The sequence below is a fragment of the Cervus elaphus genome, chromosome X (assembly GCF_910594005.1).
Source record: "Cervus elaphus chromosome X, mCerEla1.1, whole genome shotgun sequence".
NCBI classification, from domain to species: Eukaryota; Metazoa; Chordata; class Mammalia; order Artiodactyla; family Cervidae; genus Cervus; species Cervus elaphus.
This window is the reverse complement of record NC_057848.1, coordinates 98,077,603-98,092,591: the sequence shown is the minus strand read 5'-3', so window position 1 is coordinate 98,092,591 and position 14,989 is coordinate 98,077,603. Positions and strand designations below refer to the sequence as shown.

Genomic DNA, 14,989 nt, shown 5'->3' with positions numbered 1-14,989 from the left:
TGCTGTAAACCTAATGAAATGTCTTTAACATGGTGAAATGCAGAGGGGGGAAAGGTAGGGTAACACTTGCTTCTTTGATACATTTTTCTCATCCTACCATCCTACAGGAGACAGAACAAGGTTTCTTCCTTTCATCTGGATATTGGAAGGTAAAAATAAATAAAAATGTTCTTCTAAGTTAGGTTACATTTTCTTTTATTTCCCTATCCCTTTATGGCAGTCTTAAACCTAAAACCTTTCAAATACTTATCTTTGAGCTACCTTATTCACATATGAGCAAGTATTCCAGTGTAAAAGAAAGAGCTATGTTGTTATATTTTTGTGTTAAACAAAACATAAACAGATCTGAATTAGCACAAACAAAAACTACTAAAGAGAAACTTCACAATAGGAGTAGCTACTTAATCAATACTGGTTTCTACTTTGTCAAGAGCCACAATTACTGAACATCTGAACAGAGTATTTTTGTTCTTCCACTGCAGAAACAAGGCATCGAACCAAATTTTTCACTCAATTCCATGTACGTAAAGTTAATTTCCAGGGCAGAAAAATATCATAAAATTGATTTGCCACACAACTTCGGATGCAATTTCTGAGGTAACTCAATGACGTACAGCTTTATTAAGACACACCAGAAAAAAAAAAAAAGAAAAGAAAGAAAAAGCCTCTAAGAAGAAATCAATTTAACTCTTTCTTTAAAAGAAAAATGACATTGGTTCTCAAAGATATTTACAGTTCCATATCCACAGTATAATATCTAAGAAGTTATTATAACCGCTTCCATGTAAACCACCCTCCTATCACCATATCTAAATAATCTAAGTAATCCACATTACTCTTATAGCACTACCGTTTTCTTCTTCATGAGCACAGTTTATAAAATCAAAGCATGTTGAATGCTTATTTCCCCCTACTAGGTTTCCAGGTTATCATGAAGGCAAGAATCAGTCTGTTTCGCTGTTAACCTCTCAACACTCTGGGACCAACAATACCCATAATCTCATCTGGTTTTATAACTGGTCTCTAATTGTAATGAATGTATTTCTTCGGTTCAGTTCAATTGTCACTCAGTTGTGTTCGACTCTTTGCAACTCCATAGACTGCAGCATGCCAGGCCTCCCTGTCCATCACCAACTCCCAGAGTTTACTCAAACTCATGTCCATTGAGTTGGTGACAGCCATCCAACCATTTCATCCTCTTTCATCCCGTTCTCCTCCCGCCTTCAATCGTTCCCAGCATCAGGGTCTTTTCAAATGAGTCAGCTCTTCGCATGAGATGGCCAAAGTATTGGAGTTTCAGCTTCAACATCAGTCCTTGCAATGAATATTCAGGACTGATTTCCTTTAGGATGGACTGGTTGGATCTCCTAACAGTCCAAGGGACTCTCAGGAGTCTTCTCCAACACCACAGTTCAAAAGCATCCATTCTTCAGCACTCAGCTTTCTTTATAGTCCAACTCTCACATCCATAAATGACTACTGGAAAAACCATAGCCTTGACTAGACGGATCTTTGTTGGCAAAGTAGTGTCTCTGCTTTTTAATATACTGTCCAGGTAGGTCATGAGTTTTCTTCCAAGGAACAAGCGTCTTTTATTTCATGGATGCAGTCACAATCTGCGGTGATTTTGGAGCTCAAAAAAATAAAGCCTGCCACTGTTTCCACTGTTTCCCCATTTATTTGCCATGAAGTGATGGGACCAGATGCCATGATCTTAATTTTCTGAATGTTGAGCTTTAAGCCAACTCTTTCACTTTCCTCTTCCACTTTCACCAAGAGGCTCTTTAGTTCTTCTTTGCTTTCTGCCAAAAGGGTGGTGTCATCTGCATATTAGATGTTATTGATATCTCTGCCAGCAATCTTGATTCCAGCTTGTGCTTCATCCAGCCCAGCATTTCATATGATGTACTCTGCATATAAGTTAAATAAGCAGGGTGACAATATACATCCTTGACGTACTCCTTTCCCTATTTGGAACCAGTCTGTTGTTCCATGTCCAGTTCTAACTGTTGCTTCCTGACTTGCATACAGATTTCTCAAGAGGCAAGTCAGAGGGTCTGGTATTCCCATCTCTTGAAGAATTTTCCACAATTTATTGTGACCACACAGTCAAAGGCTTTGACATAATCAATAAAGCAGAAGTAGATGTTTTGTCTGGAACTCTTCTGCTTTTTCAATGATCCAACAGATGTTGGCAATTTGATCTCTGGTTCCTCTGCCTTTTCTAAATCCAGCATGAACATCTGGAAGTTCACGGTTCACGTACTGTTGAAGCCTGGCTTCAAGAATTTTGAGCATTACTTTGCTAGTGTGTAAGATGAGTGCAACTGTGTGATAGTTTGAGCATTCTTTGGCATCGCCTTTCTTTGGGATTGAAATGAAAACTGACCTTTTCCAGTCCTGTGGTCACAGCTGAGCTTTCCAAATTTGCTGGCATATTGAGTGCAGTACTTTCACAGCATTATCTTTTAAGATTTGAAATAGCTCAACTGGAATTCCATCACCTCCACTAAGCTTTGTTCGTAGTGATGTTTCCTAAGGTCCACTTGACTTTGCAGTCCAGGATGTCTGGCTCTATGTGAGTGATCATACCATCATGATTATCTGGGTTGTAAAGATCTTTTTGTATAGTTCTTCTGTGTACTCTTGCCTCCTCTTCTTAAGATCTTCTGCTTCTGTTAGGTCCATACCACTTCTGTCCTTTATTATGCCCATCTTTGCATGAAATATTCCCTTGTATCTCTCATTTTCTTGAAGAGATCTCTAGTCTTTCCCATTCTATTGTTTTCCTCTATTTCTTTGCAGTGACCACTGAGGAAGGCTTTCTTACTTCTCTTTGCTATTCTTAGGAACTTCACATTCAAAAAGGTATATCTTTCCTTTTCTCCTTTGCCTTTCACTTCTCTTCTTTTCACAGCTATTTGTAAGGCCTACTCAGACAGCCATTTTGCCTTTCTGCATTTATTTTTTTGGGGATGGTTTTGATCCCTGCCTCCTGTACAAAGTCATGAACCTCCATCCATACTTCTTCAGGCACTCTATCAGATCTAATCCCTTGAATCTATTTCTCACTTCCACTGTATAATCATAAGGGATTAGATTCAGGTCATACCTGAATGGTCCAGTGGTTTTCCCTACTTTCTTGAATTTAAGTCAGAATTCGGCAATAAGGACCTCATGATCTGAGCCACAGTGAGCTCCCAGTCTTGTTTTTGTTGACTATACAGAGCTTCTCCATCTTCAGCTGCAAAGAATATAGTTAATCTGATTTCGGTACTGACCATCTGGTGTTGTCTATGTGTAGAGTCTTCTCTTGTGTTGTTGGAAGAGGGTGTTTTCTTGAGAAGTAACAATTCTTGACAAATTTTAGTGTCTCCCACCTCAGTGCCAAAACATAAAGATGGACAATGATATACAGGAAAAGGTGATGTCAAAATAATGTCAAGTCAGTGGTGGAGAAACAGTGAACATAGAAAGTGTCCTTTGACATCATGGTCAGTCATAGCTGCGCAACTCTCAAGAAACTTACTGGGATGAATTTTCCTGAAAGTGAAAGTCTCTCAGTCATGTCTGACTTTTGCGTCCCCATGGGTATAGTCTATGGAATTCTCTAGGCCAGAATACCACAGTAGGTAGCCTTTCCCTTCTTCAGGGGATCTTCCCAACCCAGGGACTGTACCCAGGTCTCCCACATTGCAGGCAGATACTTTACCAGCTGAGCCACAAGGGAAGCCTAAGAATACTGGAGTGGGTAGCATATCTTTTCTCCAGCAGATCTTCCCAACCCAGGAATCAAACTGGAGTCTCCTGTGCTACAGAAGGATTCTTTACCAACTGAGCTATCAGGGAAGCCCTGGTACAACCCTATGTGATCTCATTTAGTTTTGATCAACTATTTATCTGTTTAAAACTTGTTTTTTAATTGCTTTTTCCCACTATTACCACTACAACATAATATTATTAAAAAATATCCTTAAATGAGAAAAGAATGTGCAAATAGATAGACATGATGATGAGACACTATTACTACATATTTTCACCTCATCAAATTCAGTTCATTTTATCCTTTCACTCATGCATTCATTAATCCTCATAAAACTATCTTTAATTCCACCAGATAGAATGTAACACACCAACCGTGGTCCCTTGGGAATGATATGTGGGCAAACCAACATGTATATTTTCATGTATATGTGCATGAAATATACAGACATACACATTGCTTGAATTTTTATGACAAGCATATGTAAAATTTTATGATTAAGGGCAAAAAGTTTCTTCAAACAAACAAAACAAAAACATTTAAACCAGGGACAAAATAATTGTTTACTTCTCTTTATTACAATTCCTAAATAATTCTTAACTAGACAGTTTCTAAATAGAAAAAAATTTTCATTTGTCAGGCCAAAGACAAATCTAGCCCACAAACTGATAGACATGTATGGTGTCATCAGTTTTTAACTACACAAGGTAACACTATTTAGATTAACATACTTCTGTGGTCGAACTAGTAAAGTATAACAATGTTTTCAACTTTCAGGAATAAGAATATGGTCATTACATAAGACTAAAACATCAATAGCTGTGTCTGTGACATTCATTTGGGTTGACATCAGAAATCCACTAAATAATAGCATGAGGCATAAAGACAATGACTACTCATTTTTAAAAAAGATTCTGGGGGGAGGAGCCAAGATGGCAGAGGAGTAGGAAGGGGAGACCACTTTCTCTCCTACAAATTCATCAAAAGAATATCTGAACGCAGAGCAAACTTCACAAAACAACTTCTGATTGCTAGCTGAGGTCATCAGGCGCCCAGAAAAGCAGCCCATTGTCTTCGAAAGGAGGTAGGAAAAAATATAAAAGATAAAAAGTGAGACAAAAGAGCTAAGGACGGAGATCCATCCCGGGAAGCAAGTCTTTAGAGGACGTTTCCAGACACCGGGAAACCCTCGCACTGGCGGGCCTGGGGAAAGTGTTTGCATCTAGGAGGGCAACCTGACTGGGAGGGAAACAATAAATAAAACCCACAGATTACGTGCCTAAAAGCAACTCTCAGCAGAAAAGTGCCCCAGACACCCGCATCCGCCACCAGCAAGTGGGGGCGGCACGGAGAGGAGCAGGTGGCATTGTTTGGGGCAGGGTCCGGGCCTGAGTGCCCTGAGGACAATCGGAGGGAGCTTTTGTGAGTTGCCGGCTTGAACTGTGGGAGAGCAGGGAAGAGAGAGAAAATTGACCGGCCCGAACTCGCTGCCGGCCGTTCGCGGAACGGGGGGACCGAGAGAGTCCGGAGAGGGGCTCGCAGACTGCGGGCAGGCCCGGACCCGCTGGAGGCGGGAGCAGGTCGCGGCGAGACACAGTGCGCAGGCACCCCATCGACGCGGGCGGGGACGGGCTGGGGGCAGAGGGCAGAAGGCGCAGACACCCGACAGGCGCCGGCAGAAACCGAGATTGGGACCGTGGCAGAGGGTGCGCCGCACCCAGAGAGAGTGCGCCGGTCAAGCTTCTGGCTGCCTGGAACGCTCTGACGGGGAAGGCAGAAGAGCGGACTCAGCCTTTTGTTCCGCGCTTTTGTGGATCACCCGAGAGCTGGAGCTGCGCGTGGCGCGCTCCATGAGGAGCGGCCGGGATTCTGAGCAGCGCAGACCGAGAAACCAGCGCCAGCCTCTCCCGGCAGCGCCAGCCCATCCCCGCAGCGTCAGCCCCTCCCAGCAGCACGACAGAACTAGCTACCTGAATAAGAGTCCACCTCCGCCCGCCTGTGTCAGGGCGGAAATGAGGCTCTGAAGAAACTGGCAAACAGAAGCCAAATAAACAAAGGGAACCGCTTCAGGAGAGAGCGGTGCAACAGATTAAAATCCCTGTAGAAAACACCAATTACACCGGAAGAGGCCTGTAGATATCGAGATCTGTAAGCTGGAACGAGGAGATATCTGAAACTGAGCCGAACCGACACTGACCGCAACAGCTCCAGAGAAATTCCTAGATATATTTTTACTTTTTTTTTTTTTTTAATAAGAAAAAAAAAATTTTTTTTTAATTTTTTCTTTTTTATTTTTTCTCTTTTATTTTCCTTTAAAATTCCCTATTACTCCCCCATCATTCCTTAACTTTCATTTTCATAGATTTTTACGATTTTTTTAACTAGGGAAAATTCTTTTTTTTTCTTTTTTTTCTCCTTTTTCTCTTCTATTTTCTATTTTTCTTTTTCTCTTATTTCTTTTAAAGTCCTCTAGTACTCCTCTACTACTCCTTAATTTTCATTTTCAATACACTATAACCTTACCAAAAAAAAAAGGGAAGCCCTATTTTTTAAACTGAACTTCATATATATTTTAAAAAATTTTTTGTGTGTGTGTTTTGGTTTTTGTTTTTAATATAGTATTTTTAAGAGTCTAGTCTCTACTCTAGATTTTTAATTTTTGTTTTTCAATATATGATATAAATTGTGAACATTTAAGAATCCAATATTCAGTTCCCATTTTTATTCAGGAGTGTGTTGATTTTTCTCTCCCAATCTTGACTCTCTGTTTTCTACCTCAGAACACCTCTATTTCCTCCTTTCTCCTTTTCTTCCCAATCCAATTCTGTGAATCCTGGTGGGTGTCTGGGCTACGGAGAACATTCTGGGAACAGACAACTGCGTAGATCTGTCTCTCTCCTCTTGAGTCCCCCTTTTTCTCCTCCTGCTCAACACTATCTTCCTCCTCCCTCTCCTCTTCTTCACGTAACTCTGTGAACCTCTCTGGGTGTCCCTAACGGGGGAGAATCTTTTCGCCATTAACCTAGAAGTTTTATTATCAGTGCTGTGTAGTTGGAGAAGTCCTGAGACTACAGGAAGAATAAAACTGAAATCCAGAGGCAGGAGACTTAAGCCCAAAACCTGAGAACACCAGAAAACTCCTGACTACATGGAACTTTAAGTAATAAGTGACTGTGCAAAAGCCTCCATACCTACACTGAAACCAACCACCACCCAAGAGCCAATAAGTTTTAGAGCAAGACATACCACGCAAATTCTCCAGCAACGCAGGAACATAGCCCTGAACATCAACATACAGGCTGCCCAAGGTGACACCTAACACATAGACCCATCTCAAAACACATTACTGAGCACTCCATTGCTCTCCAGAGAGAAGAAATCAAGTTCCACGCACCAGAACACCAACGCAAACTTTCCTAACCAGGAAACCTTGACAAGCCAATAGTCTAACCCCACCCACTGGGTAAATCCTCCACAATAAAAAGGAACCACAGACCTCCAGAATACAGAAAGCCCACTCCAGACACAGCAATCTAAACAAGAAGAAAAGGCAAAGAAATACCCAACAGGTAAAGGAACATGAAAAATGCCCACTAAGTCAAGCAAAAGAGGAGGAGATAGGGAATCTACCTGAAAAAGAATTTAGAATAATGATAATAAAAATGATCCAAAATCTTGAAAACAAAATGGAGTTACAGATAAATAGCCTGGAGACAAAGATTGAAAAGATGCAAGAAATGTTTAATAAAGACCTAGAAGAAATAAAAAAGAGTCAATTAAAAATGAATAATGCAATGAATGAGATCAAAAACACTCTGGAGGGAACCAAGAGTAGAATAACGGAGACAGAAGATAGGATAAGTGAGGTAGAAGATAAAATGGTGGAAATAAATGAAGCAGAGAGGAAAAAAGAAAAAAGGATCAAAAGAAATGAGGACAACCTCAGGGACCTCTGGGACACTGTGAAACGCCCCAACATTCGAATCATAGGAATCCCAGAAGAAGACGACAAAAAGAAAGGCCATGAGAAAATACTCGAGGAGATAATAGCTGAAAACTTCCCTAAAATGGGGAAGGAAATAGCCACTCAAGTCCAAGAAACCCAGAGAGTCCCAAACAGGATAAACCCAAGGCGAAACATTCCAAGACACATATTAATCAAATTAACAAAGATCAAACACAAAGAACAAATATTAAAAGCAGCAAGGGAGAAACAACAAATAACACACAAAGGGATTCCCATAAGGATAACAGCTGATCTATCAATAGAAACCCTCCAGGCCAGAAGGGAATGGCAAGACATACTTCAAGTAATGAAAGAGAATAACCTACAACCTAGATTACTGTATCCAGCAAGGATCTCATTCAGATATGAAGGAGAATTCAAAAGCTTTACAGACAAGCAAAGGCTGAGAGAATTCAGCACCACCAAACCAGCTCTTCAACAAATGCTAAAGGATCTTCTCTAGATAGGAAATGCAGAAAGGTTGTATAAACTTGAACCCAAAACAAGAAAGTAAATGGCAACGGGACCATACCTATCAATAATTACCTTAAATGTAAATGGGTTGAATGCCCCAACCAAAAGACAAAGATTGGCTGAATGGATACAAAAACAAGACCCCTATATATGCTGTCTACAAGAGACCCACCTCAAAGCAAGAGACACATACAGACTAAAAGTGAAGGGCTGGAAAAAAATATTTCATGCAAACGGAGACCAAAAGAAAGCAGGAGTCGCAATACTCATATCAGATAAAATAGACTTTCAAATAAAGGATGTGAAAAGAGACAAAGAAGGACACTACATAATGATCAAAGGATTAATGCAAGAAGAAGATATAACAATTATAAACATATATGCACCCAACATAGGAGCACCACAATATGTGCGGCAAACACTAACAAGTATGAAAGAGGAAATTAATACTAACACAATAATAGTGGGAGACTTTAATACCCACTCACAACTATGGATAGAGCAACTAAACAGAAAATTAACAAGGAAACACAAACCTTGAATGACACAATGGACCAGCTAGACCTGATTGATATCTATAGGACATTTCACCCCAAAACAATCAACTTCACGTTTTTCTCAAGTGCACACGGAACCTTCTCCAGAATAGACCACATCCTGGGCCATAAATCTGGTCTTGGAAAATTCAAAAAAATTGAACTCATTCCAGTCATCTTTTCTGACCACAGTGCAGTAAGATTAGATCTCAATTACAGGAAAAAAATTGTTAAAACTTCAAACATATGGAGGCTAAATAACACGCTTCTGAATAACCAACAAATCAAAGAAGAAATCAAAAAAGAAATCAAAATATGCATAGAAATGAATGAAAATGAAAACACAACAACCCAAAACCTATGGGATACTGTAAAAGCAGTGCTAAGGGGAAGGTTCATAGCATTACAGGCTCACATCAAGAAACAAGAAAAAAGCCAAATAAATAACCTAACTCTACACCTAAAGAAATTAGAGAAGGAAGAAATGAAGAACCCCAGGGTTAGCAGAAGGAAAGAAATCCTAAAAATTAGGGCAGAAATAAATGCAAAAGAAACTAAAGAGACCATAGCAAAAATCAACAAAGTTAAAAGCTGGTTTTTTGAAAAAATAAACAAAATTGACAAACCATTAGAAAGACTCATTAAGAAGCAAAGAGAGAAGAACCAAATTAACAAAATTAGAAATGAAAATGGAGAGATCACAACAGACAACACTGAAATACAAAGGATCATAAGAGACTACTACCAGCAGCTCTATGCCAATAAAATGGACAACTTGGATGAAATGGACAAATTCTCAGAAAAGTATAACCTTCCAAAACTGAACCAGTAAGAAATAGAAGATCTTAACAGACCCATCACAAGCAAGGAAATCAAAACTGTAATCAAAAATCTTCCAGCAAACAAAAGCCCAGGACCAGATGGCTTCACAGCTGAATTCTACCAAAAATTTAGAGAAGAGCTAACACCTACCTTACTCAAACTCTTCCAGAAAATTGCAGAAGAAGGTAAACTTCCAAACTCATTGTATGAGGCCACCATCACCCTAATTCCAAAACCAGACAAAGATGCCACAAAAAAAGAAAACTACAGGCCAATATCACTGATGAACATAGATGCAAAAATCCTTAACAAAATTCTAGCAAACAGAATCCAACAACATATTAAAAAAATCATACACCACGACCAAGTGGGCTTTATCCCAAGAATGAAAGGATTCTTTAATATCTGCAAATCAATCAATGTAATACACCACATTAACAAATTGAAAGATAAAAACCATATGATTATCTCAATAGATGCAGAGAAAGCCTTTGACAAAATTCAACACCCATTCATGATTAAAACTCTCCAGAAAGCAGGAGTAGAGGGAACGTACCTCAACATAATAAAAGCTATATATGACAAACCCACAGCAAGCATCACCCTCAATGGTGAAAAATTGAAAGCATTTCCCCTGAAATCAGGAACAAGACAAGGGTGCCCACTCTCACCACTACTATTCAACATAGTGTTGGAAGTTTTGGCCACAGCAATCAGAGCAGAAAAAGAAGTAAAAGGAATCCAGATAGGAAAAGAAGAAGTGAAACTCTCACTGTTTGCAGACGACATGATCCTCTACATAGAAAACCCTAAAGACTCTCCCAGAAAATTACTAGAGCTAATCAATGAATATAGTAAAGTTGCAGGATATAAAATTAACACACAAAAATCCCTTGCATTCCTATATACGAACAATGAAAAAACAGAAATTAAGGAAACAATACCATTCACCATTGCAACAAAAAGAATAAGATACTTAGGAGTATATCTACCTAAAGAAACAAAAGACCTATACATAGAAAACTATAAAACACTGATGAAAGAAATCAGAGGACACAAACAGATGGAGAAACATACCATGCTCATGGATTGGAAGAATCAATATTGTCAAAATGGCTATTCTACCCAAAGCAATCTATAGATTCAATGCAATCCCTATCAAGCTACCAACGGTATTTTTCACAGAACTAGACCAAAGAATTTCACAATTTGTATGGAAATACAAAAAACCTCAAATAGCCAAAGTAATCTTGAGAAAGAAGAATGGAACTGGAGGAATCAACCTGCCTGACTTCAGACTATACTACAAAGCCACAGTCATCAAGACAGTATGGTACTGGCACAAAGACAGAAATATAGATCAATGGAACAGAATTGAAAGCCCAAAGATAAATCCACGAACTTATGGACACCTTATCTTTGACAAAGGAGGCAAGGATACACAATGGAAAAAAGACAACCTCTTTAACAAGTGGTGCTGGGAAAACTGGTCAACCACTTGCAAAAGAATGAAACTAGAACACTTTCTAACACCATACACAAAAATAAACTCAAAATGGATTAAAGATCTAAATGTAAGACCAGAAACTATAAAACTCCTAGAGGAGAACATAGGCAAAACACTCTCCGACATAAATCACAGCAAGTTCCTCTATGACCCACCTCCTAGAATATTGGAAATAAAAGCAAAACTAAACAAATGGGACCTAATGAAACTTAAAAGCTTTTGCACTACAAAGGAAGCTATAAGTAAGGTGAAAAGACAGCCCTCAGATTGGGAGAAAATAATAGCAAATGAAGAAACAGACAAAGGATTAATCTCAAAAATATACAAGCAACTCCTGAAGCTCAATTCCAGAAAAATAAATGACCCAATCAAAAAATGGGCCAAAGAACTAAACAGACATTTCTCCAAAGAAGACATACAGATGGCTAACAAACACATGAAAAGATGCTCAACATCACTCATTATCAGAGAAATGCAAATCAAAACCACAATGAGGTACCATTACACGCCAGTCAGGATGGCTGCTATCCAAAAGTCTACAAGCAATAAATGCTGGAGAGGGTGTGGAGAAAAGGGAACCCTCTTACACTGTTGGTGGGAATGCAAACTAGTACAGCCGCTATGGAGAACAGTGTGGAGATTTCTTACAAAACTGGAAATAGAACTGCCATATGACCCAGCAATACCACTCCTGGGCATACACACTGAGGAAACCAGATCTGAAAGAGACACGTGCACCCCAATGTTCATCGCAGCACTGTTTATAATAGCCAGGACATGGAAGCAACCTAGATGCCCATCAGCAGATGAATGGATAAAGAAGCTGTGGTACATATACACCATGGAATATTACTCAGCTGTTAAAAAGAATTCATTTGAACCAGTTCTAATGAGATGGATGAAACTGGAGCCCATTATACAGAGTGAAGTAAGCCAGAAAGATAAAGAACATTACAGCATACTAACACATATATATGGAATTTAGAAAGATGGTAACAACAACCCTACATGCAAAACCAAAAAAGAGACACAGAAGTACAGAACAGACTTTTGAACTCTGTGGGAGAAGGTGAGGGTGGGATGTTGTGAAAGAACAGCATGTATATTATCTATGGTGAAACAGGTCACCAGCCCAGGTGGGATGCATGAGACAAGTGCTCGAACCTGGTGCACTGGGAAGACCCAGAGGAATCGGGTGGAGAGGGAGGGGGGAGGGGGTATCGGGATGGGGAATACGTGTAAATCTATTGCTGATTCATGTCAATGTATGACAAAACCCACTGAAAAAATAAATAAATTAATTTAAAAAAATAAAAATAAAAAATAAAAAAGATTCTAAGAAATCATGAATTTAAATTAATGCAGTGAGGTAACATCATCATTTTCAATTTATTTTGTTTATCTTCTTTTTGTCCGAAGCAGTTATAGTAGAAAGTAAAGATATATAGGAAACAAAACTAAACAATGATATATCTATTAGAGAAAAAGACTGAGGCTGTGAAGATGAACAATTATTGGTAGAAATAGATTCTGTTAAAGTATAAACTTTTGGTCTTCTTGCACCCCTTTCAAATAACTTCAAGATTAAAGTAAATGCCAATCTCCACATTTTGAACTGCAAACTGTTTTTCTAAATCACAACATCTATTCTTGAAATTTCACATGTCAAGAGCTCATTAATATCTTGAAATTTCACATGTCAAGAGCTATATTTAGCTTTCTAAAAAGAACCACAGATTTTACATTTATTTACACAGATAACTGACACACAAAAATACAGCTCCTTCAATCGCAATTTGGAAGAAGTTAACTTTGGTTTAAAATCTGCCTGCAAAATTTATGACAAAAGAGCAATGAAAGAACTATTTTAAATGAGATTAGCTGCTGTTGATAGGGATAATGCTTGGATAGAGTTTATAAATCAACAGAGGTTGTACTTAGGATTTATAATGAGTCATTTCAGAACTATCATCACTTAAATGGTATATAAATGTAAACAGTAGCAGGCGGTTAAAGTACTAAGTTGATCTTCACAAAATCATGGATGAAATCCATACACATAAAAAACCTCAAAGTGCATTTTTGACTGCTGTTGTCTGTAAGAAAATCTATAATCAAGATTAGAAAAGCAATACCACTCAACAGTTCATCAGGATGAAATAATCAGATCGGGTCACTCATTCTGCTGGCTAACTACATAAATCTTCCTGCAAAAAAGAGAAAATCTTACCTAATTCCTTATCATAAAACTAAATTAGAGAGAAAGAAAAAGATCATAAGGTGATTTTGCAAACATGGTAAAAATTTAGAACACTACCTTTTCCCCAAAATATTAGATATTTAAAACCAGAAGCTATATGTATATAGATGCCTACATTTTGTTTATAATAGGAAACTGGAAGCAGTCTCAAATACAGCAGTAGTGAACTGAACATAAATTACAGTGTTTGATTGAAAAAAATAATACATATCCCATTACTATTAATTGGAAAATTGTATTTTTGGCTAGTTAAAATGTTGTTCAAGTAAAAAACATAAAAAAGTACATCTTCCCAAGGATGCAAAGATTTTTCAATATCCATAAATCAACCAATGTGATACACACATTGACAAATTGAAGACTGAAAATCATATGAGCATCTCAGTAAATGGAGAAAAACCTTTTGACAAAATTTAGCATCCATGTTCAATGAAAACCCTGCAGAAAGTGAACATGGAGGGAACATATCTCCATATAATAAAGGCTACACAAAACAAACCCACCTAAAATCCATACTCAATAATGAAAAGCTGAAAGCATTTCTTCTAAGATCAAGAACAAGACAAGTATGTCTACTTTCATCATTTTCTTCAACATAGTATTGTGAGTCCTAGCCATAACACTCAAACATAGAAAGAAATAAAAGGAATTCAAATTAGAAAAGAAGTAACACTGTAATATGTTTGCAGATTACATAATACTAGAAACAGAAAAGCCTAAAGACACCACCAGAAAACTATTAGAGTTCATCCATGAATTTGGTAAAGTTGTAGAATTCAAAATTAATAAACATAAATCTGCTCTATTTCTATACACTAACAATGAACTATCAGAAAGAGAAATTCAAAAGCAATCTATTTACCATTACATAAAAAAAAAAAAAAATACCTAGGAGTAAACCTACCTAATCATCAGAGAAATGCAAGTCAAAACCAGCATGAGATATCACCTCATACCTGTCAGAATGACTGTCATCAAAAAGAACACAAATGATGGAGAGGAAGTGTAGAAACAGGAAGCCTCATACACTGTCGGTGAGAATGTAAACTGGTACAAGCCACTGCGGAAAACACTATGGAGGTTTCTCAATAAATTAAAAACAAAACTATGGAGAACAAGATGGTGGAGGAGGAGGTGGACGTGGAGTACATCTCTCTTCACAGATATATCAGGAATAAACCTTCAGACACAGAAGTGCATGGAGAACACCAGCTGAGAGCAGACAGGATTACCCGACCAATGGAAAAGAATATATAGAACCACGCTAAACTCGGTAGGATGAAGGAAAGAGGGGGAAAAACAGGAGTGTTAGTAGCACTGGACCTGCACCTGGCATGTGGGCAAACTGAAGCAGGGGTCTGATCCCCACAGTGAGGCAACTGTCTGAGTCAGAGGAGAAACATTTAAGGCTGAGAGTGAAACAGCTGATCTCTGGCAGCCTAAATGGAATGAGAATGAAGAGTGTCACTGCCGCAGCAATATACACCCCGGACAGGAACACGGGTCCCCTGGAAGGTAGAGCAGCTGGGAGCTGGAGTTAGCAATTGTGGAGCAATCCCAGGGTGAAGGTTGCTGTTTACTGCAGAGGGATTGAGGGAATGTGAAGGAGATTGTGGCGAGA

General features: G+C 38.6%; 1 protein-coding gene across 2 annotated transcripts in view; it reads right to left on the bottom strand.

The window, feature by feature from the left end:
* The window catches only part of CHM (CHM Rab escort protein), a 240,676-nt gene that overhangs the window by 174,843 nt on the left and 50,844 nt on the right, over positions 1-14,989 (bottom strand). The window lies entirely within an intron of this gene.